General features: G+C 45.2%; 1 protein-coding gene and 1 long non-coding RNA gene across 3 annotated transcripts in view; one reads left to right on the top strand and one right to left on the bottom strand.

Annotated features, from left to right (window-relative positions):
* adgrl1a (adhesion G protein-coupled receptor L1a) overlaps positions 1–26886 on the top strand; it is a 129406-nt gene that overhangs the window by 15130 nt on the left and 87390 nt on the right. The window lies entirely within an intron of this gene.
* LOC147192853 (uncharacterized) overlaps positions 22240–26886 on the bottom strand; it is an 18108-nt gene continuing 13461 nt past the window's right edge. Inside the window, exon 3 of the long non-coding RNA XR_015103148.1 lies at positions 22240–22788. This is a non-coding gene — a long non-coding RNA (uncharacterized LOC147192853). The remainder of the gene's footprint in view (positions 22789–26886) is intronic.

Here is a 26886-nt window from a genome sequence, read left to right as displayed (position 1 = left end):
CAAGAAATCACTATTCAGTGCAAGAACTCACTTGGTTCATTTTTTTCCCCTCAAAAATTAACTTTCAAAATTTCAATATTATTGAGTTACTATGTGGGGGGGGGGGGAATATAAATATATATATGTACAGGTATATACAGTGAAACTCTACAATGAAATCATGTTTGCAGCAAGAAATTTTTCACAACAGGGGGCTTTTCACTGTAGCAAATTTTATGTCGGATGTAAACACACACACATATACACACACACACACACACAAAACGTATGTGTGTACTCTTTTAGGCCTGCTCCCATTGTAGTATAGGGCAATATAACACCCAGTATGAATACAAGTAAGACATGCCTGTCATCTAGTGGTGAATGGTGATATTACAACTTAAAACAACAATTGACCCCGCATTTTCAGTTTGGCCCCTGTGGCTTTTTCTCTTTCTTTATTTCATTTTTCTTTTTTTCATATTTGAGTTTTTTTCTCCTCATTTGGGGTTTTCCCCCATTTTGCCCCAGTTTTCATGGAAAATGTATCTTGAATGTTTACCAGTAGTTTACCCCCCCCCCCCCCCCGATTTTTTGTGGGTCGAAATAAATAAATAAATTAGATAAATAAAGTTGAGTTGTTCTTAATCACGGGGCCACTCAGTGTGGTTGCAGGCCGCATGCAGAATTTTCCAAAATTGTTCAGCCCTAGCACGCATGCTTACCACCCTCTAAGTTAGCGGCAAAGTAATAGCACGCCAGGCCAGTCAAAGTGAGCAAGTAATCGGGGTTAGAGACGGATGTGTTGACAGAACGTGTCGGCTTTAACTGTGTTGACCCCCGGCCAATCCGGTCTGCATGCACAAGTGGCGGAATTTGAGTGCCACCCCGGCCGGACGTGCGCAGACTGCAAAATTGGTACGTCTGTTTCGTCGACTTGGATGTGAAATGAATGCAAATGGGAGCGAGTGTGAGCGAGGTGTATGTGGCGGGTGTTTGCGCATCTATCTCCATGTGTCAGTCCGCTACCGCGCCGACATCATTTTCGATGAGCCCAGGGGAGAGAGAGTTTCTGTGCATTCTTGGCGCCACATAATTGTTGCCGCATCGGAGCGCCCCATTTCATCTTCTCTATAATTCCAGCCAATTTGTTTCATCTGCTTTTTGTTTTCTCCTCGCTCTGTTTTTTGCCTCGCCGAGACACCCAAATGGCGTCTTGCATTTTTAAAATGGTGTATATTAAACCCTAAAGAAGCCGGTATAAACTCTTTTTTGTCGTTTGCTTTGGCCTAGAGCTGAGAAGTCGAGACCGCACATGAACACGGAGCCGCTTTAGCATTAACACACAAACATTACAACTTGGAAATTTTGTCCGACTTTGTTAAAAACAAAAATATGGACGTTTGCAGTTTCTAGAGAAAACCTGTTATGATTGTTGAATATCTGTCCCATTGAAAGTATATATTGGAAATTTTGAAATGAAAAATGTTAAATTGTATTGAAACTATTTGGGCTTCAGCATTCACATACGTTGACGTCATTACGGTAATATTTCGACGCCAAAAGGGCTCCTTGCTCGAGACATGCTGACAACGCAGAGTTCAAACTTAATGCGATCGGTTGAACACGGAAATAGAGCAGCGGCAAGAGAGTTCAACGTTAACGAGTCAATGTTATAAATTGCTGTTGGTTAAGTGAAATGTGTCGCTGCTTTGTTAAATGAGTTTTACTGACATCTGATCGTTCTGTTGGCGTTTCCTTGAGCGTAGCGCCATCTAGTGGATGCACTGTCGATTGCGTTTTATAATGTGGTGCGCCCAATGTATGAAAATAAATTACAAAATAGGACAATCATTGAAGGTCCGCCTCATAATCCGGTGCGCCTATTAGTGTGGAAAATACGGTACATTTACGTTATTAGAAGATGAGACGACTCCGTGTATCTACTTACTACTCAAGAACATTTGAACCTATGGGCGGCGCGGTGTGGGACAAGTCAGCACGTCCGCCTCACAGTGCAAAGGTGCGGGGTTTGATTCCGGCTCCGGCCTTCCTGAGTGGAGTTTGCGTGTTCTCCTCATTCCTGCGTGGCTTTTCTCCGGGTACTCTGGTTTCCTCCCACATTACAAAAACATGCACGGTAGGTAAGTGGAAGACTCTAAATTGTCCCTAGGTGTGGTTGTGAGCGCGGACGGTTGTTCGTCTGTGTGTGTGCCCCGCAATTGGCTGGCAAACGGTTCAGGGTGTCCTCCGCCAACTGCCCGAAGACAGGTGGGATAGGCTCCAGCCCGCTGCTTCGACAGTATGATGATTGCACAGGTGTGCCTTACACTGCCCACAATAAAAGGCCACTCTCAAACGTACAGTTGTATTGTATCGTAAAGTGGCACCATGGATTAATTTATTTTTAATTTTCCCCGTAGTCAATCATGACGATTGCGTTGCGGACCCGCAAATCAATCCCCTAACGAGCACCCATTGTGCGTTCCATCATGTTGACAAGGTCAGGTGACGCTTAGGTCAATATTGTCGCGTTGAACCCGCGCGCCCGCTTGATTGAAACTCCCCGTGCTATAAATCAGCGGGAGCCGTTTCATTTTTCATGTCATCAGTTGTTTACCCGCGCGGCGACAATGGCAGCCGAGCGACGCCAGCCCGAGCTCTTATTAGAGAGCAGCGAGATAATTTCCAAGCGCTGATTCCATATTCAACGCAAACATGCGCATACATGAGTGTCAGCGCAGATACGCTGCGTGCAGGCGGGGCGTCCTCGAACAAAAGCTATTGTGCTTCCTCATCAAATGCTTTTCCCCCTTTGTCATCTTGTGTGAGTGTGATGGCAGCGCTGGTGTAAAATGTCAAGAGAATTAGCGTGGCATTAATGTACACACTCTGTCGTCTGCCTCCCTTCTCTATTTGGCCTCTCACTTTGCTCTGCTCGCTTGTCTCGCTTGCCCTCCCGCTGCCGAACGCTTGTCCGACCCTGTCCCATTCCCCCTCGAGGGTGGCGGGATTGTTCGGGGTCGTCACACCTTTCGGTGATCAAACTCAATTTTTCGCACTTTGGCCATCAGTCGGCGCGACAGGACAATCGAGACAGATTTGGCCGACTGTTGCGAAAGCCGCAAGACGCCTTCTGCCGAGATCCGGGCAACGGGATTAGCTTTAAATGGAATTTAATTTCCGCCATTGTTGACGTCTGAAGCCTGTCTACCTCCCAGACGCCGTGACGCAACGCGCCGCGCAGCCGCTTTCACCAGTCAGCGCCCGCTAAATCTCTTTCATTTAATCGCGCTCAAGTTTTTATGTCTTTCACTGGCAATCAGCTGTCCAAACGCTATATGTCAATGCCACAATGCTGACACGCTCGATGCCATTACAGTAGCAGATGGGTAGGGTTTTTTTTTTAAAATCTGTTTCACGATGAGGAAAGATAGGCTTGTGTTACAAAACAAGTATTGCACTCTCATTTCAGAAAATGTCGAAAAGAACAAAATGATGGCTAGTAATAAGAAAAACGTTTTCTTGGCGTATAATACTTGACTGCGGTGTCATTGAAAGCAAAAAAAAAAAAAAAGAGCCCTGTGGTGAAAGGTTTCTCAATGATTTGAATGAGACAAATATAATAAAAGGTATTTTTGTGTTTGTTGTCTTGTGAGGGGGGAAAAAAACATGCGATGCCAGACCAAAAAAATGTGAACAAATTGAAGCCTTTAGTGAAGAATTTGTTCCAATCGTAATTGCTTGAAAGCAAAAATTCCACAAAAGTGAAGCCGTCCATTTTTTTTTTGGTGGGGGGGGGGCATGGTAGCCTCGGCGTTTTGGAGTGGAATCGCGTAAGTGAACGAATGAGTAAACAGAGAAACGAGTAAGAGCTGCTGAAGCGTGAATCGATGTTTATAGATCGACACCCAAAGACTTGCTGTGCCGCTGATGAAATGAATGCGGTTTGTGCGTGCGTGCGTGCGTGCGTGCGTGCGTGTGTGTGTGTGTGTGTGTGTATCCAAGCTAAGTTTTGAAGCTTGCGGCGATGCCGTGGTCTTGCTGTCCACTTATCTATTTGAATGATGACGTAACAAGTCGCAGTGATTGCTATCAACATTTTATATCCCGTTTCCCTCTCAGGTGTATTTCTTTGGTTTCCTTTCAAGCTAGAACACGCACCTGATCAATACTTTGATTCAAATGCATGTCGAAGAGGCGCAACATGCTACCACGCCCCTTTTATAGCGCCTTCCAGTGTATAGCAGGGCTGGACCCGCTATACACTATATAATTGCGTCATCGTTGACGAAAACAACACTGAATAACAGTTAGATAAAATAAACTATATTGTCAAGTCGTGTTTGCTACTTTTTTTGTGCTTAAGTTCAATTTGTCCTGGTCACAATAGCTCGGCAAGCTGCAGTAACATTTTTCGTTCTACGCAAAGGATAAAGAATCCGTACGCCTATGAGTTTTATTCTCTGTCTATCTGTCTGTTACGCTCCACTGTTTCAACAAACGGTTATCATGCCGCAACACTGATGCTATTTGTTAGCCCGTCTGCAAAGTTTCGTATCGTGTGTTAGCATGAAGCTAAGGGACATAAAAAAACCAAGCCAATGTGAAGGTTTGAAATGCCCAACATGGAATTCTCTTTTAGTTTGACGGTAAGCTCAGCTGGCAATGGCATTAAACCGAAAGAAGCCTTTTTATTTTATTTATTAATTTTTTAAAAAAAATAATTGCTCACTAGCTGCCAGACTGCTGCTTGTTGTGAAGTGAATTTTCACAGTTCACTGCCACCAGACAGCACTCGGAGCTGAAAGTTTTGCTCATAAGGCAAAACAAAGTCATCCGAAGGTTTTTCCACTTGCATCTCAAGGCACCGCTGTATGTTTGACGCACATTGCAGTTTGATTTTTGGAATGTCCACGTTAAAAAAATGAATCTGCCCCTTGACTACTTTGATTTGCCCCCCGCTGGTTTGTAGGAAATCTCGTGTTCATCTAAAGAACGCATCATCGAGGAAATTAGCCAATTTCGCATTTTAGTCTTTATTTTTCAGCTTCCATATGAATTATTCGAAAGGAGTTAAATTAGATATCATTGCAGGGGTGAATGGGTGCGGGAGATGAATGGGCTTGACTATAGAAAGATTTTGAAAGGAGTGCATTCGTGTGATCTGCTCAGATCAGAAAAAAATAAAATAAATAAAATAGAAACTGAAGTCACAACTTTTTATGTTGTGCTCCCAAGCCTCTTTATTTTCCGTTCCACCGCAGTGGGGCTCTGCTTTGTTGCACAGCCGAAAGATTGAGATCGTGTCTTGAAAGAGTTAAGAAAATGGATGGTCTAAAATGGCGTCGGCACGAACTAAAGAGACCCCGAAAGCGCACCGGAGGATGGCGACTTTGCCGCATCCTAATGAGCCATCAAATAATGTTGTTCCATTGTCCCGACACACTCAAACACACACAGACACAAACACACACACACACAAGTCGCGAGCGCTCGTGTTTGTTTTGAGCCAGCGCTGGGCGGTGCTTGGCACCGCAAATTGGGGGCTTGACAAGCGCGGCATCTGTCTCACCAGCAGGGGCGTCCCGCCTCCCCCACCCGCACATGACCCATCCCTCTTTCGAGTCAGCGGCCTCGGGATGGGGCGCCATCTCCACCACCGCTGCGCGCCACATCCTTCCATCCCGCCCCTCACCGCCCTCAAAACACTACCGCAGCTTCTGCCCCTCCTCCCACGAGCAACAACCTTGTTCTTAAATATATGGCTTCTTTATAAAGAGTATTTTGACATTTAAATCTCTCTATGTACTGTAGCAGTGATTCTCTCTTCTCTAGAACTCGTAGAATTGCCGCAGTGCAGTTCAGATGTGTTCAATTTCTACCTATTTAGGTAAACAGGAACTATGCATAATGCCACATGAACTTGCAATATTCTTATTTTCATGAACACTTAGACCGACTACGCTACTGTATTTTAGTGTAAGCCATTACGGTGGTACTTGAAGTGCTCTGTAGTTTTTTTTCTTTCTTTTTTTTCATCGTGCCTGGTGTAAATGGTTTGAAAATGACGGTCCCGTTGCTTCCATTTAGTCGCAAATGTGCCCTTGCCAACTCACGGTTTGCTTTTCATAAAATACCGTGCTTTTTTTTCCCCCCCTGTGGGACCTCTCCTCACTGAAAGCTCACCGATTTGCATATTTTTGTGATATTTTTGTACCAGCCGAAGATGACACAAGATGGCATCACATCCCTGGATTATAGTAAAGAAGTAATTGGTGTCAAGGAAGGGATACATCTTGACATTAGGGAGTTTTGTCTCCGATGTTAATGTTGAGTAAATGAATAACAATTCAAATTTAGCCTCTTAACCCTTACTTGTAATAACTTGCATTTTCCAGACCCCTTACTACAACCCCATTCAGTTCTTGTTTGTTTGGAGGGCTTTCTTCCTTCAGTCTCCTCCTCAAGAAGTACAGTGCATGCTCGATTGGGTTAACTCATTCAGTACAAGTCTGACCAAGTCTGAAAAGACGTTTAAAACCGTCTTTGGGGGTGAATGAGTTTAGGTCCGCTGACCTTCCGCGTCATCCCCTTGACGAAGTCCTTTGTTGTGTTGGCAGTGTGTTTTGTATCACTGTCTTGTTGCATGAAGAAGCTTCTCCTGATTAATTTGGACGCATTTTTCCGTTTGTACAAAATGAATTGAAAACTATATTTCCGCTCCTCGGTGGAAACGCAATCCTGATCCATTGGTGGCAAAAGATGTCTCCATCCACACCCTCATCCTTTGAATTCACCCTCCCCTTCAGTCAAGGCTCAGCAGCAGCTTGCTAAAGGCTTCGAACCATTTTCCACCACACTGGAACTCCCTTGAGGAGAGTTGGGAGTAGTGCAAACTAGCACACATACAAACTACTACCCACTGGTAACAAGCGCGCGTACACACCGGCGCGCAGCCTTAATCCCGATGCCGGTGTATCCTACGTGTACGGTGAAGCAAAGAAAGGCATTGCGTGCTCGGGAGCGAGTTGAGAGGTGGTTACCGGGGGTGGGGGGGAGAACTTGTGTGGTAGCTCTCGCAGGAAGCCAGGATAAGCATCCAGATGACACCCCATGACCCCCCCCCCCCCTCCCTACCTCCCTCACCCTTCACCACGCCTGCTTCTGTCTCCCTCGCCGCTCTCATCCGCTCATTATAACCCGACGGCTCCCTATCCTTCTCTCCTTTAATGAAAACCCTCCCCACCGCTCTCATCCTCCCCCCCCCCTTCCCTCTCAATCTTGTCTTCCATTGAGCCATCCCCTCTCCCCCCTTCATCTCCGTCCTTTCTTTCCCTGGCGCTCGTCTCATCACGTAGGCCGCCCGCTAACTCATGGCCTCGCTGCTTATCCCCCTGCATGCGGCCATTGTAGCTCCTGATTATTTCTCGGGGGGTGGGGTGGGGCCTCCTGTGCGCTCTCACTACCGCGCCGGGATATCTCGCTCATCAAGCGGACTTGGAAGTGGATCGGGGTGGGCAGGGTCGAGCCTTGGGGTATTTTGGCAAACAGGAGGAGCGCCAACGCAGTGTTTGGTACAAGGACGTCGGGAGGATGGGCGGCGGGTTGTGGGAACTTTTCTTTGGGTCGAATGAGCGGGGAAACGTCGGGGAGTGCGTTGGTGCACATTGCGGTTTATTGCGGAGTTTATTGCAGAGGATGTCAGGATGAGGTCGTCTCAGTAGCACACCCGCGTATAATCGGGCCTGTCGGATGCCTCTTAAAGATTCACCCTGAGCGTATTATTAATCAATATTTTATTTGTGTGGCACCATTCATACCTAACAAAGCGACACGGAGTGCTTTACAGAATTGGTACGACTTGTATAAGCCAACAGATAAGTTCCTTCCACACGCCTCCTCATCCTCCCCCTAAAGAATAAAGACGCAATTATTGGATGTTATCGTTCGGGTTGTCTTCGACCCTTGTGAGCAAAATCAGCAAACCATTGACAATCGTACATGTTAACCCACACATTTACGATCACAAATCCTAGGGTCAAGACTTTTGCAACCACAACGCAGTTACATCCGAAATATCGATTCTCTTCCCACATTCTAATGACATCTCAAAACCCACCTATTTAAAATCGCATACTCAGTTTAAATTCATCTCTCCTTTGATTATTTATCATTTTATTTGTGGTTTTATTGTTTTTGTTTTGATTGTAAAGTGAAAGGCGCTTATAAATGAAATTTATTATTATTATTATTATTATTACCAGACACGCTAACGGTTTCGCCTTTTACGACTGCTTTTCATTTTTATGGTTCATTTTCGGGTCGTCTGGATACCTTGTGGTCGGTCTCTGTCCTTCGACTGAACTGATTGTCAGTGGAGATATAAGAACAGTCACAACACTTGGTGGTGGTGTGTGTGTGGGGGGGGGGGGGGGTTCTCACATTTAAAACGGTTAAGTTGTTAAAAATCTTTTTTTTTTGTGTGTGTAGCCATCTTAAGACATCGCATGGCCCACGCTCCTCAATGTGGGTCAATAACGCTCTCTTCCACACTCCTCTCAACAGCTTGTCTTTTTTCCAGCTTTGGCTTTGTGTTTCTGTTTTCCTCCCACGTAACGCCAGTGCCTTTGTGTCAAATCACACAAACGCTCTCTTTCGTCACACAATTGCACTCATTGGCTCTCATCATCTCTCGCATTGGCGAGATGTTCGACCTGGCGAACGGCGGTCATTGCAGTAGCTCCGCGGGAGCGACGACTTGATGTTTTGTTTTTTTTTTATACATAAACGTGACGACGCTTTGTCATCAGTATCGCAGATCTTTGAAGCGTAACAATTGGTGGTTGAGGTGGCCGCGGACACTAATGGACAAAACTATGGACAAAGTTGCCAGTGCGTGTTAATGAATGAAGTTCTTAAAAGGTGTGTCTCAGTTCACTGTAGGCACCTGCAAATTGGCATCCGTCATGAGCTGGCCTTTTCACGCATCTGTTTATAATTTTGGAGGGCTTCTACCGTAGCCTGCCCCCGTGTACTCGCATCTGCTTAAATGGCAAAGCATCTCGTCACGCGGGAGCACGAAAAGCACAGAGCCCTTATTAAAGCTGTCCTCCATAGGCCGCCCTCTGACTGATTCCCCTTGTAAATCTCCTCATTAATTGGGAGAAGACACGGCGGCGAAAAGGTGGATTTTCCATCTTGCCGGATGGATGGCGGGAGAAGGATGGCGACAGCCTGAGAGAGCGAGCTGGGAGTGGGCCTCACAAGTCAGAGATAGAAGCATGATAGAAGGCCAGAGAGGTGAGAAGATGAACAGGTAGCTTGGTAATGGAGAGTCAAGGGCAGACAGGTTTATGCCAAGGATGCTGCAGAGCAGAGCCGCAAATGTACAAGAGGCGAGGAACGGAAAGTAATGGAGGGAGACAAAGAAATGGGTGAAAGAAATAGAAGGTGTGTCAGCGGAAGGAGAGAGAGAGAGAGAGAGAGAGAGAAGTTGCAGTATGGAGTAGCTCCCTTCATGGGGTTGCCATGACAACAGTGTATAAGAGAGTCAGACTCCTGCAGGAGGGAGTGTGTGTGCGTGTGTGTGTGTGTGCGCGCTATGGGAATGTGCGTGCACGTGCTCTGCTGCCCGAGTGATTGATTGTGTGCGCGATAACAAACAGGACAATGCTGCAACACCAGCACACTCCGGGCATTTAGAGAGCGGATGGCTTTTCTCTCTCTCTTTCTCTTTATTGTTCAAGTGAAAGTTAAACATACCGGTGATGACGGCCAGGCCGAGTTACCGCGCCCCCCCTGCCTCCCCCCGGCGAGGCGAGGCGAGGTGATGTCACGGCGGGCCCAGCTGTCACGGTGCTGGCGGACGCCGTCCCACCGGAGCGCTAATCTGTCATCATTATATTAATGACAGGCTTTGCACGGCTCGCAATGTCATCGCTTGTGTGCGCCGCGGCTAACGAGCGCTGGCCTCATTGTCGAGTTAATTCAAAAATATTTTGATTAAGGGGTATCCCTGCACCCCATCTTTGTCAGCAATTTTTTTCACGCCCCCCAACTTCGACCTCTCGCTCCTGCGTCACGGTGACAGTCTTTTGGCAGGTTTTGTTATTGGGCAGCACGATGGGTTGGTGGTTCGCAGGCGGGCCAGAAGTACTGCCCGTCCGATGATGATTCCGATACTCGGCAGGGTGAAATTCTGCTAACTGATGAAACAGCTGATTACTTTAAAAAAATCGACAATCAATAAAATAGTACCAGTATCGCGCTGACCAGCATTATTTGAAGGTATCGGTTACTTGTGGAGGCTGTAGATACCGGCCACTGATACTTGAGCCAAAAAAAGTACTCAGTGAGCATTCAGAATCAATAATTGTACCCTAAAAATAATTTCTTTTTTTGTTCCAAAACAATATAGTTATGAATTGCCAGCAGAACAATTGCCTATTTTGCAGTCCCATGTCCAATAGTATTTGTTTAACTTTACAAGACAATTTTTGCTCATTTTTTAGAATGCTAAATCAGTGAGGCCCTAGCCAGAAAGTACAGCAGGGCGCTACCCTGAGCTCGCAACAGCCAACTCTACATACTCATTCGTTGACACCCACGTCACTCACCAGACCAGGTTTGCTCAAAGTCATCCGAGATAGACTCATGCTTGCCCACGACCCAAAGGAAGTCACAAAAAAGATTGATGGCTGTTTTGTTATTCGCTCAACCTTTCCCCAGCACGCCAATTTGCTAATTATATCCCGCCGCACACTCTTGTTTCCGACCGTCTGTCACTTTTGTTAAGTAAATGACACTTAAGTGCCTGATCCTCGCACCTCCTCGCCCGTTTTCCTCCTCCTTTTTGTCTTTTCCCATCATGCTCCCCGCTGTGACGCTGTCTCGCTCTCTCTCATCTTATCTCCTCACGTCTTCATCATGCCCTCAGTGTGACTTTACGCTGTAATTTTACAGCAGGCAAATATAGTAGGTCAAAACTCATTCCGTGGAGATTTGTATTTCAAAGCAATTTTTTTCTTTCTCCCTGACAACAACCGATTGAAAGTGGAATCATACATCGTCATAAAATATTTATGAACCGTATAGGGACCGTCAAAGAAGGTAACCGCTGGATAATAACGCCGTAAGTCAATTAAAACAAAACCGCTCACCCTTTAATGACACGGGACTTAGTGGCAGCGTTTAAAAAGCGGGAACATGGTTCAAGATTATTATCGTCCTAGATGACAGTCAGATGAGTGTTTTGATGAAGTTCATCGTAGAATCACGACGACTACCTGTACATCGGATGATCCTCTTCACTTAAATGCTCCATTCCATAACTGTTGTGAAATTGGAATTCTCCGAATTGAAACCTGAGAGCAGAAAAAGGGTTCACCAGTCGGCCGATCGCTCACTATGCTGATGTTTGCCTGTTTCCATTTTCGAAGGATTGTTCAAAACCGCCAGGCAAAAACCACTTCTGAGAGAGAACATGAACTAAAGAGGGCAAAAAATGATGAGGATGCAGTTAAAGGTTAAATGACCATCATTTTTATTCTTTATTCTTTGTTTTTTACATGATGCACGACTCTCATTTATTGTGCAATAATCTATTGGTTACATGTATTTTTTTTACACATTTTGATGCATTATTATGCTTTAGAAAACAGAATTGGGGGAGACTTGGAACGGATTAGGGCATTTACATGGAAAACGCGTCTCAAAAATGTGCTAGTCAAGAAATTTCTTCCAGAACCAATTCATTTTGTAAGTAGCGGTACCACTGTAGTTCCATTTCCTGTTTTTGGACCGTCACCACAATTGTCATCATAACTGGCAAAATTGGAGTGACCATGGTTTCATATATCATGAAGTCACCGCTCCTTGCACGCGTGTGAGCGTCCGTCTCGTATCTGTGAACGATAATGGGAAGCGCAAGGGCTCGACAATCCCATTCGTTGCGATGATGATCCAGACAAGGAGGAGTCATTGATCAACAGCGATCAATAATGAGCACTATTGATCTGAACAGCGGTTTGTCACCATGCAGATCACATTCCCCCGGGGAGGACTCCGGGGTACAGTCCCGCTGCTTCATCATCAGCGCCGCGGGAAGCTTTGATGAATGTGTGCCTTGTTTGATATCTGTCCGATGTCGCATTCTCAAATTTGGCTTGATCTTCTTGTGGGTTAAGCGATAAGAAGGAAACATTTTAGCTGTGTGTACGACAAAACAGCAAGAATGATTGATGAAATATTGAATATTAGCTTTTTAAAAAGCAGGAACATGTTGATTTCATCGCCTTTATCACATATGTACTGGTGGCCAACATGGTGGCCCACGGGCCAGTGGGCCGCCATTGATGTCGGAGCCCAGGTGTGTCCGATAACCCTAAACTGCATATTACAGGCGTCAACATTAATCGATTATTTGAGAACTATTCAATTATCAATTAATTGACAAGTATTTTAATTATAGTCATCATTTAAAACCATTGTTTATCTTCAAATTGTCCAAATTTTCAGATTTTAGCATACCGACAATAATTATTCTCTGATTATATTGATGAAAGCTAAGTATTTTTTTTTGGTTGGTACTTGGTGTAAAAACTTTGGCACATTCGTCTTGGTCCCTTGGTCCCCCCACAAAAAGCAGGCCGACAGCACAGTGACTGTAACACGGCGAGTGTTGCCGTAGAAACGCGGCGTCACATCCCCTCCGCCGATTACGCATCTGGCGCTGTTGCCTCTGTCATGATCACCACATTGGCGGCGAGAGAAAGGGAACAGATGTGATGGAGCGCCTTCGTCGTTAAATATTAGTGAGGAGAAAGTATTTTCTGAAAAAAAAAAAAAAAAAAACAAAAAAAACCCCCCATCCAGTCAGTGCAAGATGCTCATGTCTTTTTTGGACAGGCCAGGAGGCGGAACAACAGACAGCTGTGTGTTAAAACAGTTGCGACGTTCCACCCGTAACACACTTGGCGGTGATGCTTTGTGGCTCAGCTCTTCCATCAGGACTCATTCGCCACCAGCTATTCTCAACACTTTTCTGTATCATTATTGCTTTATTCAATTATGTATACAAAGAAGAGTCAAGAGCATACTACTAGTGCTGCCAGGGAAGGTCAAGGATTATATGAATGATCTCAGATCTATCGTCACTACATTATCTAGGTATGGGTAAACATGTTTGCTTTATTTCTTATTTTCCTGGATATTTTCTGACATAATCCAACAGCGTGGCTGTTATTGACGCTGAAATGATGTTCTCTCAGGGCTCGGCTGTCAAAAGAGATGGAAGATTCTGCATAGGGGAGTGTCTTTGGGAACCTGAATGTCTATGTAGCCTCAATGCATCTACTTCCCTGAGTCATATTAACACTCTCACTCAGGAGAGATTGTCGCTATCGGTTTGAAACTCCGCTTTGTTGGCATTTCCGAAACCCAAAGTTAACTTGAAATCATACCAAATCTTTGTTTGGATTGACTCAGATCCAGTCTGGAGCTTGCAAAATGAGCAGCTATTTGTGATTGTGTCGTGCCGTCCTAGTTCTTCATCTGAGTTCTTCAGCCGCCTGATCACTGTCAAGCAAATTAATTTTGGGCCAAAGTGGATTTTATACTCAATACAGAGTAGTTATTCACGGAAAGCGTGCAGCTGCAAATACGTTAAAACATACTTGAAAATACTGTAGGTTCGAATGTTAAAAAACATTTCCCATAATGCCACGGGGTATTGATTTGCGCATGTGCACGTCCAAAAAAGCAGTTTTTTAAAACATTTGTCCCATTTTATACCATTATGTTCAAAAATTAAATATTGTTCATTAATAATTTTATAGTTTTATTATGTCTGAGGTGCCTGAATTATATTGGCCATTTTTTTTCCCCATAGTGCCACACAGGCTATTGACTTCCACATGTGCATACTCCTTCACATTCCAGGACAATTATTATAATCATACCAATACCAATACGGTTAAAAATAAAAAAAGATATATATATTTTTCTTATGTTTTATTTTTTATTTATTTAATTTAATTTTTTTATGGCTGCAGTGCATGATTTTTCCCCCTCACAAAGCACTCCCAAGTCAATACCCCGTGGCATAATGGCAAAATGCCACCAGTGTAGCATTTAGCTTCCAAGTATTTACGAGTACGTTTGAACGAACTTGAGAGTAGGTTTGAACGTACTTGTGGTGACGTATTGAAATACATTTGAATGCCCTTGCAGAGTCCGTTTGAATGTGTTGGCCAGTCAAAATATTTTTACTCCGCAATGGCGGCCGCACGCTTCCGCGGTTAATCAATTGTAAAATGAATTCTGCTGAGCAACTAGTAGCAAGGGGAAAAAAGTAGATCGCTGCGATTGTTAACATTGAAATTTTTATGATATTGAACTACGACTGTGTTTTTTGGGTGTTATACTATCCAAGCATCTTGGCAAACGTTTGGCTTTCGAAGCACCCTGCTATAAAGTGCTCAAACATGCACAGGTGCAGCAGGGGGGCCTCCCCCGCTGCCTAATGTTGCGCTGCTTCTTCTTGACTCGCCTCGGGGCTCTGTGGCAAGGGCCGCAAAGAGTTCTCCTTTGGCTTCTGGAGGATTTAACGAAAGGAAAAAGGTCCAGCCGCGAGTGTTTGATCAGTCTGCCAATACGACTAGAAACAGCCGAAGCCGGCAGGCCTGAGGATAAAACGGAAACAAATGAAAGAAAGAGAAGAAGCTGTGATGAGTATTTTGCCAAGATAAGTTAGAACGGGGATTGCTTACAGGAATGTTTATTGCAATGTTCGCAATACACTTAAGGTGCGCGCGCTCTGGCTGCGTACTGGATGTCTCAATCGGCGAAACCCACAAGGAAAGCCTTTCCATTCTGAAAGACCGTCGCTTCATTCATTTGCCGTATTTGGAAAGAAAAAGCTCATAAGCTTAATAGCTACTTGTGGCCTTAAAGCCATCCACTCCTCAAAGCGCAAACCTCGCAGTAGCAGCGGTAGCATCAGCCGCGTCTCCCTCCCTCCCTCGCTCCTCCTGTGCCCTTCCTTTCTCCTTGGCTTGATGTCTCCCAGGACGGTGCTCAGAAATGTCGAAACGGGGCCTGGCCCGCCAAGCAAAGAGACAAGAGTCGTTTAAGCCAAGTTAAACAAGGGCACTCCCTTTTTTTTTTTTTAACCCAATCGTCTTCTCTTCACTCAATCGACAAGATATACAAAAAGGTAAGAGGCTGATTGAGACCAGTTGTTGGTGATTATGTTATTTTATTTTTTGATAAATGACCGTGTATAGTTATTCGCATGTGTGTGTGCAAACGTGGAGTGTGTCTTGACTGAGGTGCACAGGTATGAAGCTAGATCGAGCAGCATCGAGCCGATGCTGTTGACCAATCAGGGCTCTTTCTGGCTCTGATGTCACAGCTTCAAAGAGGGAGTGGGAAGGGTGGGAGTGGGGGAGGGAGGGGGGGGTGAACATGACAAAGCACACCGGGGGCACGAGGTGTGTTAGCCAAGGCCATTATCGTAAAAGAACACGAACGAGATAACCGACTAAAATTGAAAAAAATAGGTTTTATTTTTTTGTGAATGAAATCAAATGAAAATGAAAATGCTTTTTCAGTTCGTTATCCACCAAAGGATCATCAATCTTTGACGCCGTGCGCTGCCCACGCTAAGTGGTGTAGAAAACAAAAAAGGTTGCACTTGAGCATCGCCCATCTGTCTCATTCCAGTTGGGGCTCATTTGGAAGAAAAAAAAATCCCTCATAGGAGGGATAGTACGTGCCCTGGAATTTGTGGGTGGGGGGGGGGGGTGTTGGGGAGCAACTTTGGGAATGGGCCCTTGAGACTTTTTCCATGCGTCTTGTTATGTTAGGGCTGTCTGAAAGTGGGAATAGTGTTAATGCATGAAGATTTTTTCACACTAGGGGGCATTTTCGCCCATGTAGGTTTCGTTGTAGAGGATTTTCACTGTATTATGCTACTTGACTAAGAAATGACTGGCTCATCCCCCCCAACTTTCCATCGGGCGCTACCGAGGAAGTTCAACACCACTGAAAACAACAACTCCACGCTCAATGAGATAAAAATCGAGGATTTGTCTCGGCAGAATGACATTAATGAAAAGTATGAGAAATTTGCCCCCGGAGAGATGAAGTGTGACACTTCCTCCCGCAGACATCCCACGGCATTGACACTGAATGCGATTCCAGCCTTTGAGGGCAGCAGTCATAACGTCTGAGACCGAGAAAGAGAGAGATAATAGATTTAGAGGGTGCGTGTGTGTGCGTGTTCGAATGAAACCAGAGTGAGAGAGAGAGAGAGAGAGAGAGTGAGATGAAAATTCTTATCGGTGTGGTGACGCCAGCCCCAGTGAGTGCAAACATTTCTAATTATCTCACAGTCTGGAGGCAAAGGAGAAAACACCTGGTGTCAGTGGTGCGAGCGTACGTGTAGAACACATGCGCGCTATTGTAAGCGCTTCTAGTCTACTCACACCTCGCTCGCTCCCATGCTGGGGCTTTCTCTCTGCGCAGGTTGTCTCGTGCTGAATTCTTTGTTTGGGGCTGTGAAGAGTGTGCGGATGCTATCGCGTGTGTCCACTCCTGTTCTGTTACGTAGAAGGTGATGTCAATGCTGCAGGAAAATGGTGTTCTGAGCTGCATTTTTTAATTTTTGTCTTTGTTTCTAATCGTACGAAGAAGTTAACGGCATTATCAAACTACCAGAATAGTGGAACATCCAAAGAGTGCAACACGTAAGCCAAGGGTGTCAAACTCATTTTTGTCACGGGCCACATTGTCGTTACGGTTTCCCTTGGAGGGCCGTGATGCATTTTGGGAAACCATATAAATGTTTCATCACCTCCACATATTACACATACAGCGCACAACACATTTCTTCATGACTAGGTTTAAAATCAGAAGTCAAGAATTATGACTGCTATTGTGGATTCCATTGACAATTTGAAATTTTGGTTCAGATTTTAGCAAGCATCATAGAACTTGACATGCTTGATTTCCTTTCGCGGGCCACATAAAATGATGTGGCGGGCCAGATCTGGCCCCCGGGCCTTGACTTTGACACCAGTGACTTGCAAGCTTTTGTTGTTCCCATCGCAAATAACTAAAAATAATAATAATGACGGTTTTTTTGGGGGGGGGGGGTGTTTTTACATTTTGGTGGAAATTGTGAGAGATAGTTGGATAAGTGGTAGGCTAGCAAGTTCTGGACTCCGGGCTTCCTGTCGAACCCTTTCAGGGACAGCGGTTACTACAGTGGACAGACAGCTTGTCAGGTTAGCAGGTTACAGGATACATGTTAGGGTTAAAGTTCATGTTTGGCTCACAATGGTGTGAGCGTGAACAGTTGTTCATCTGTTTGTGCCCCCACAGTTCACTGGCCTTCTTTGTGGTGATCATTGCCGTGACTGATAGCATCTGAAAAAAGCCAAAGAAAATGGCACGACCGATAATGGGCGTATACTTAGTCTGTATTCAAATGTGAGTCCTTGTATTCAGAAGAAAGAAAAAAAAAGTCACATCGGTGCATGCCCAGTTGTTGTTGACATGCCTTCTGCATGCGTGACCACCGACGCTGTTACAAGAGCCCGCATGCTCCGTTGCGTCGTCGCGTGCCGCCGCCGATGTTTGCTCTCGTCATACCAATTGAACACGGCTTATATCCCGGGTTGGATATTAAGTCCTGACGCTGAGGGGGTAGCTTGCTCTGCTACGCTGATCAGATAAGCGGCAGAGGGACGGAGGGTGGATTTAAATGCTTTTAGTAATCACAATCCAAACAATCCACCCCTCCTGCCCGCGCTACGTTACAATCCGCGGGGGGGGGGGGGCTCTACTAGACATCCCAACTTGGGGATTTCCGTTAATGCCGTTCGGGCCTCGCTACTATGGAAAACGCCTAAGCCATAGCGGCGCCTCCGACGTAGCCGGCAGCGCTGCATCGCAAGTACGGCGGGCGCCGCCACAGCAGACCTGCTATATTCTACAAATCGCTCGAGGCGTGATGAAATATTCACAAGGCTGAGTGTTACAGCAATATCTGGCGCTGTGGAGCTTTTTAAGGTCAACCTCGACTGAAAAAGTCTCACTTGCCAAGGCTGTCCTCTTTCCCCTCTGCTGATCTCGCAGGGAAGTGGAGGGGCGGCCGTAGTGGCAGTCGCCCTTCTCCGGTAACTTCCTCTTCTGTGTCACCCAACTCGTACACCACAACAACCCGATGGCACCTCCCACACACGCAACAGCGCTAAGCGCGCAAGGGCGTGAAAGTTTCCATCGAGGCTGGCTTAGGTCGCCGCGTGTGTACATGTGAGCCATGTGGGATTCGAGCTCGCCCGCACCCGGACTGTTTTACGTTCGCGAGGCACGCGGCCGAGTCTTGCAATATTCATCAGGTCTGAATTAACAGAGCTGTCAGTCACAGCGGTTAGCGCGTGTCCTCCAGCCCTTTTGCGACGTCTCATCCTGGGCCGCCCGCCACCTTCTCCCGCTTCAGACGCCAGACCGGTTAATTTAATCGGTACGCTTTGTCACTCAGACAGGAGTTTATAAGAAGCCAAACTATCAAAACTGCGACACACATACTCAATTGGAATTGGGGTCCTTTCAATGAAACAAGTACAGGAGTCTTGTCGCGAATGCTTGAAAAACTGCAAGTATTTGACCTTGTGGTGTTTTATGGCCTTACAGAAGAGCACAGAAATAAATAGGTGAGTTTGTCAGTTAAAAGCTGACGATTGGTTCCACAGAAAACAAAATAGGTGAATTTGGGAAGAGAGAACCATGGATTATGAACGTAATATTTCCAATCTTCTCGCCCTTTTTCACATGTAAGCACTTTTTACGCCGCACTTGTTCTTTGTGGTTAGACGCGGGCATGTCCATATTTGGCAATGTTTGTTAAAATACCCAACAAGTGCCCATTTGCCGTTTGTTCAGACGTCATGTCGTTCAAACGGAAAGCCCTGCCTTTGCTTGTAACAAGGAGGAGGAGACATGATACCGGTGAAGCGTGTGCGGCCGCGCCATATTTTATTTGAAGCTAATACATTGCATCTTATTGTTAGAAATGCTAAAATGACTCCTTTTTCTTCCACTTTCAACCAACCTTGTCCGCAACAGTGGGGCATTTCATCATCAATCTTTTTTTGTCCCAGACCGATACCAGAACGGGTATTCACTCTTTGAATACTCACCGCTACCATGTTCTGATACCGTTAGTCTCAAAACAATGACAAAAAATTGTGAACAAAGGCCTTTTTTTCTGATGCTGATAATTTCATGTGTCAGACTGTGGCAGTGTAGGACTTATGTCTGATTATTATTATTATTTTTTTTTATATTGATTGGTGGCTGGTATCGAAAGCCTCCACGCCAACCCGGTCCTTGAAAATGTTGTCTGCGGGCATGTCTGAATGAAGCGTCCGATGCAAAATATTCCGTGCACGTCGTCCATGGAATTCCCTTGCATTCTGAAATCTTGGCACTACTGCTAACTTGACATGGCGCTGTTGGGGCGGCACGGCGCGATAATGAAACTCCATCCCGTCGCCTTCATCAAGGGATAATCTCACTTTGGAAGACGACACCAAAACAACAGGAACCCCTGACAAGCCCTTTCTATGTTGATCTCACTTCCTCCCGTCATTTTTCCACACCTCGGAACTTTGCAGGTTAGCGGCGGGTCAAGGCGAAGGCGGGTCTGAAGGGGTCTCCGCCGTGCATCTAATTGAGCGCCGTGTAGTTAATTGTTTGCGTGTGGGAGGGGAGCAATCAATCTGGTTTCTCACTGGGTGGCGTTGGGGAGGACGGGGGTGGAGGGGGGGGGCGGTGATGAAGCTGGCAGACACACAAGACGCAACACACAGCAGCTTTGCCAAATCCTGCCTTGCAGACACACACGCACACGGAGACCCTCGTCGTGCCAAAACACACGGCAAGACGCTCCTCGGAAGAAGTGAGATGCGCACACGAGAGCTCGGCGAGGCCGACCCGAGTCAGAGGCCAACTATCGATCGGAAGCGGCAACATGAGAGCGGCTCGGGTCATGTGGGGCCGGCAGGCAGACAGGATGTGAAAGCCTACAGCGAGAAGACCCCCTCCCCTCCATCGCTTCTAACCCCCGCCGTCCCCTTTGAAATACAGAGACGGCTTTTTTTTTTTCGTAACTAACTGTCTCTGCTCAGCGTACAAAAGGACCCGCGAGCCGCATTTGACACATCAATGGCAACCCGAAATGAATCCCGACTAATGGCATCTAATTGTCGTCTTTATCTTTTCATCTGGATCCACTGGTTCAGATTATTACGCGCTTAATATATAATATAGAAAAATTAATCTGCAGCGCGCAACCGCCGTGTCAATTAACATATTAATGTCGTTTATGAATAATAATACAATTTGCATATTGAGCTAATCAGCTCATTTGCATGTGTTTGCTTGTCTTGAAGGGTGTTTTGCTTCATGACGGAGTGTTGCAAGTCACCGAGAGGTGATTTGCATTGTAAATCTGTCGTTCGGTCCCCCTCCCACCCTCACCCGCAGAGAGCGCGAGGAGGTTCTTGTGCGCGTTTCAGATGGGGGAATTTCACAGCAAAAACCCACCTGAATAATTTAGTCGTGCTTTTAAGGGGATCATACGCGCTCGTGATCTCATTTGAGCCCCCCCCCCCCTCCCTCCTAGCCCGCCTCCCACTGGCTTATTATTTTCATCTACTCCAAAAATCTTTTCATTATTGATGCCGAGCAAACAAGCCAAAGATCTGATGACCAGATGTGGAAGTCAGAAAAGAACGTAGCGCAAAAGGCGCAATGCGAGTGCGTACCGTGTACTCCTAACTGCGAGGTCTGCGGGGTCCTCGCCGCCCTTTTTCTGCGGTCGCCTACCGACCTTTTTACAAGCGAACAATGGCCAACCGGGCCGAATGATTCGGTGACCAGACGCCCGGGACTCGCCGAATAAAGCCGGAGAAAGGTCACTTGAAACGGAAGGCTCCGCAGAGACCGCCACCGTGTCCGTGTACTCGGCCCTCCGGGGACGGGAGACAAAAAAGCATTTGAAACCGTGAGGAAAAATAGTGCGCTTGTAAAAAAGAAAGCTGTTCAAATGTGTGTTTGTGGAGGTATTGTCATTATGGTTGAAGTCGATAACACAGGAAGATTGTTGAAAAGCATGTACAGCGGTTTTCCACTTTTCGCAGCGGATTCGAGGCTGGCACGTGCCTAGCCCAAAATCCGCGTTGAAGTAACAGCTATTATAAATGCACTTGAGAAGAAAGTCTCATGTTGTTAGCTTCAGCTAGCCCAATAGCCGCTAGCTAATAGTTATAACAGCAGCAGCCAGGGCTCTATCCAGACTTAACGTTTTTGTTTTTTTGGCGTAGCCCAAAACCCGCTTTGAAGTAACAGCTATTTTAAATGCACTTGAGAAGAAAGTCTCATGTTGTTAGCTTCAGCTAGCCCAATAGCCGCTAGCTAATAGTTATAACAGCAGCAGCTAGGGCTCTTCTTGGACTTACACGTTTTTGTTGCGTTTTTGTTGACTCTTTGACACTTGTCTCAGACTCGTAAAATATGTCTATGTTTAAAATTAACGTCCCTTTACAAAAGAAACTTGAAATAAAGTTTCTCAGATGATCTGCTTGGTTAACCTGACCATGACAACATCATGTTCGTTCATTAGCTTTGAGTTGGTGCAGTTTGCTGCTCCCCGGTGTACAATCTCCTCCCCTGAGGGATGAATTTCGCAATCGATCACTCTTTGAAGTATTACTATTTGTGCCATTGTAAATCCTTGATTTTATAGAGGTGAGTGCAGTCATAGCCATAAATGCAATTTAATGGTATAAAGATGCTAAATATGAAGTAAGGCGTAGCGCAGCAATTTATCTTCACAGATTAAAAAATATACGGCGTCAGTGCTGGTTTTGACAGTCCTCCATAACTTTGCTCATGGTGGCCCAATAATTCAGGCTTACATTTTTGACCCTCCAAGCCGTTTGGAAAATATCAAACAGTTCATCAAAAATGAATTGAAGTTTACTGTCAAATGAAACCAAACAAAGAGAATTACAACTTGTGCGATCAAAGCCATCCACGTAGCATTGTCTGAGCACAGTCAGTTTTATTTTGCCAAAGCCATGTCACAGGAATGTTATTGAGGCAGTTTGGAACTGTTTTCAGTTGTGGGGGTGGGGGTGGAGAATAAAAAGGGTCTCTTGATTTAAAACGGTTTTAATTGCTCCCCGTACCAGTCGAACCAGACGCTCACAGCTCGTAACACACCTGTTATCGTAAGCCGTCCGCTTGTAAACATTTTAAATCATTGATTGATGGAGCGCCGGCCTTAAATCCGTGCATTCATAATCAATCGTTTGTAGTCGGCTTTTTTTTTTTCTCATATGCCATCAAACGCTTTTTTTCTTGGCCCTAATTTAAAAAAAACAGTAATTTCTCCTTGGACGGCGGCGACAAAAGGCTTGTGTCGGGGAGGCTTGTGTGCTCTGGCGTGTGTTTCCCAAGTCAAGCGACTTTGGTCAGATGGGCCCTCTGGATCCTCTCCATGCGCTGATGGCTGTTCACCTGGCTCGGCTTTTGGCTTTGGTAATTAACAGAAGCAAGCAGTGGAAAGTCGCACCTGTTACAGCCTGACTAACTTGAAGCCTCCAACCTCCCAGCATTGGGTTTTGCGCCTTCCTAAGGCTCCCCTTCAATAATCCGAGCGCCGCTACTCGTTCCTCCTCAGGGGACATCACGGCACTCGAGTGTGCACTTGTGCTGATTTGCCATCCTTTCCCCCTAAAAAATAAATAAATAAATAAATAATAATAATAATACAGAAGAGGAGGAGCATTAGGAAGAGATGGAGACAACGGAGAGATTTGTAATTACCTCCTCCAAGGATGGTTACAGTATTTTTATTTTATTTTTATTTTTTTTGTGGAACTTCCTGGCTGCCGAACTGAGATCATGCACCAGTTTGGATATCGTAAGAGTGCAGATGGTTCAAAATTCTCCACAGTCCAGAAATGTATTGTTTCAAAGTAACAAATGGAGCATAAGAAAAATTCATTAAATGGCACAACCGTAAAGGAACATTGCAAAATGTTGGGAATTTTTTAATCACAAACTCAACCCGGAAGCAACTCAAAACTGAACAGCGCCGTGTTACAGAACGTGCTACGTCACAGTGACTACGTGATCTTGCGCAAGATGGCGCTGCACGGAGTATGTCATTATTTTGAGACTTGATCTGGCTAAACCTTTTTGATATTTGCACTACTAATGTTTATACTCACTGCCTAATAGAATGCAGGAAAATGAATGGCAAGTGGCATGTTGCTTTAAGCAATACGAGAGGTAATGATAGACTCACTAACTTTTTTTTTTTTTTTTTAAACAGATTCAGTTTCTCAACTGAGATAGGCATCAGCTCACTTTCAAGCCTAATGAGGACAAAGCTCCAGAACATGGATGGATGGAAGGGTGAATGACAGGAGACGGTTGTTATATTTATGCCTGGCCGGAGGCTGTGATGTAAAAAAAAAAAAATATATATATATATATATATATATATATATATATATATATACCGGTATATATATAGATGTATTTCAGATGCCAGTACAGTTTGGTAGATTACAAATATTCTAGCCTTGGCAGATGTCTCCACAGTTATTCCCCATCCGAGCATGAAGGCTGCTACTCCTAACTGCTTCCGCCGCTGTATGTAGGCCAGCGTCAGCGCACCTTCATCTCTCGTCTCTCCGTGCGTCGCATATGTGCGCGGTTGACCAAGGTAGACGAGAGAAGGGCCGTGCGACGAGGAAAGGGAGTGACAGCCGTGTTTTGGAAATTGGGACGTGGCAGCCAGGCCTGCTGTGTCAGGATCTCCCGATGACCACTCAGGCCCATCCCGAAGCTGGATAACCTTGGCAGGCAGATTGGGGTCACTAACCATCCAATTGGATACATCACAAAGGCACACCGTTGCACAATGCTTCCCATGCCGTTGTTTTATTTATGAAGCGCCGCTTCATGACCAAAGTTACTTCAAGGCACTTTCCTTATGGGACGATGTTCTTTAAAGGGGCCCTTCTGTCTTCACGGTGGAAGAACAAGACTCAATGGAGGGCGACCATCTGCCTAGACCAGATTGATGTGCATTTTTCACTAAAAACGATTTACTTGGCTTGTCACGCCTAATTATGCTTTTCCACTGGCAAAACAAGATGCTCTGAGCTACAGTTTCTAGCACCAGTTACTTTTTCAGCTGGAGATCTCAGTATGCCGGAGCCTGGTCACTCAATCTTGCCATTCATGTTCCTTCAGCCTCCTCTTGGATAAAATCTACCCTCGATCTCATCCATTCATCTTGTTTGTTACCATGTCCGAATTTCGACTGCTGCCTTCAATATACTGCAGGGGTTTTTTTTTTCCCAGTTTCACTTGTACTAGTGCGAGTAGGATGACCTTGACCAATTTGGTTGAAAGACAGACTGATGTTCCTGTGCCCCATAATTTGGCACGAACAGAATCGCGCCAGGTACTATTTTTGACTGATGCATGTCGTTTCCAGTGGCCGCTGTAATAAAGTTAAGTCGACCCAAAGTGAACCCAAAACTGGGACGAGAAACTGAATAAATAATAGTGAGAATAGTGGCATATAATGATGTGCAATTGTAATGCAATGTTACTTTCAACAAGACTACCAATATGACAGATGTAGTTGTTCTGGATTTGGTGCCCCAACTGCATTATCCGCAATTTTTGCATCTCCATAAACAGGCACCCACACTTACACGCTGGTGTCCTTGCTGTGCATAATCAAATCATGCGAATAACTCCAGACAGGTGCAGGGCTTCAAAGGAGCTACAGAAAGTTTGGTTGTGTTGCGAAAATGGCTTTAAATTAGGACCTTTACAGGCAAGGCCTGTCTTGTTGGGAGAGCACGCCGTGTTGATAAGCCCCAGTGCACTCATCTTCGGCTTAATTTATGTGCGTGCACATAAAAGGCTGGAAGCTGCCCGAGCCAGAGTTACGAGTGCAAAACTCTACTATGCCTGTGTGGGTCATTTACATGCTAGTGTGAAGGGATTGTTGCTAACAGCCAGCAAGCGCAAAGCGATCTTGTCCAAAAGAACTAAACAATGAAACCAAACAGTTTTGCATTTCGATGCACAAAGCTACTATTGACCTACCTTAAAATGTTAACTAGCTATCGAGCTAGCTATCGACCTAGCTAGCTTTGGATGTAAGCTATTGGAAGATAAAGGTTTAACCTTTATTTTTTGCTTAAATAATAGGATTCATTCTCAAATACACAAAACGTCTCCCGTCTCTCTGTAGTGCCTTGCACATTTTGATTGTAATTTAGGGTATTATTTTGTGATGTGATACTGGTGGTATTAAAACCCTGGAGAACCCAAGAACCCTTTTCTTCTTTGGAAAATGATGAATTTTACATTAAATGACTGCTATATGTTCGCTGAACACCAAAATATATGTTTTTTCAAATATTCAATGCTTTAATCCTAATTTAGGATTAGGGTCAAATTTTACCCTTTAGGATATAAGGGTAGCATTTGAGTAGCAGAATTTATAGGGGTCAAATTTGACCCCTTGGGTTCTCCAGGGTTACGAGGTCTGTAAAGTCACTGAAGGCCTGCCACTTATATAGAAAGACACTGTCCCAAGAAACTAAGACTGTGTCAGTGTATTGGGTCCACCTGACAAATAACTTGAAGTGACGTGCCATTCGGTTGCCTCGCATGGCTGCTGTTGAAGTGGCCCGCTGCAGATGTGACAGAATAATGAGATGAAGTTCTCAATGACACAAAAGATGGATACTTCCATTGTACGGCGTGAAGCGGAAGGGATGAAAAGAAACCCCAGCCTATTTTTAAATGTCAACCTCTCTTTTTTATGTTCTGGATCCCTGCTCCACTTTGTGCCACACATCTAAAGTGGGTCAACATCACATGTGGCACCCCTGTGGGCTCCTCTGTGTGCATATGTAAGTGTGTGTGTGTGTGTGTGCACATGCCCATGTGACAGTCAAGTCACGATCATTTGTTCATTTCCTGAAGACATTCACATAGTTACAGCTTGTCTTTAGTTTACGAGCAATTCCCAAAGGTGACTCAACAATTATGAATCCATTTCATTTAATGACATTTTATCTTGGCCAGTTCGGAGAGTACATGTATTATCTGCAAAGGGTTTAACTCTGTTGAGACTCTTTTTAATAGAGAATGATCTATGGATGGGCTGCTGTAAAGTTCACATTAAAAGACACTGATAACATTCAAGTCATACCACTCCTTTCTTTAACTAATCTGGCAGTCAAGGGTGGGGGGAAAAAATACATAACATTTTGTGCAGCCAGCAGCGTGTATTCTGACAAGAACGACACAGCAGATAGTTGATGAACAAACTTAATTGTGAATCCACAAAATATCTGGCCTATGTCCTGCTCTAAACCTTCTATCGGGACTCACATGGTAGAATGACAACGAATTCCTCGAAAACACAGCGGTAAAACTCTGGTCCTCGAGGGCGGTCATCAGGCTCCTGCAGAGCTTGCTGATGAGCCTCAAGAACCAGTGTTTGATACATAAGCTCTAAAATGTGTTATACTGTATGTATGTTAGATAGCAGATTCTTACCATGGGGGGGGGGATTTCATTTTGACTTAACTGCTAAAAAGCCCAAATAAATGTAACTAACGTGTCTTATATGTTTGTACATTTGGTGTTCCACAGGGTTCAATTTTGGGGCCCATGTTGTTTTCCCTGTATTTACTGCTCCTGGGTTCCATTCGATCAAAGAAAAAGTGCTCTGAGCATCTTATTTGGTTCTGGTCCATGGAGAACACGTAAGATAGGACACTACCA

Source organism: Hippocampus guttulatus, chromosome 16 (assembly GCF_054856545.1).
Source record: "Hippocampus guttulatus isolate MCC_2025c chromosome 16, RoL_Hgut_1.0, whole genome shotgun sequence".
Classification (NCBI taxonomy): Eukaryota; Metazoa; Chordata; class Actinopteri; order Syngnathiformes; family Syngnathidae; genus Hippocampus; species Hippocampus guttulatus.
Note: the sequence above shows the minus strand (reverse complement) of the source record. Positions and strands in the feature narration are given on the sequence as shown.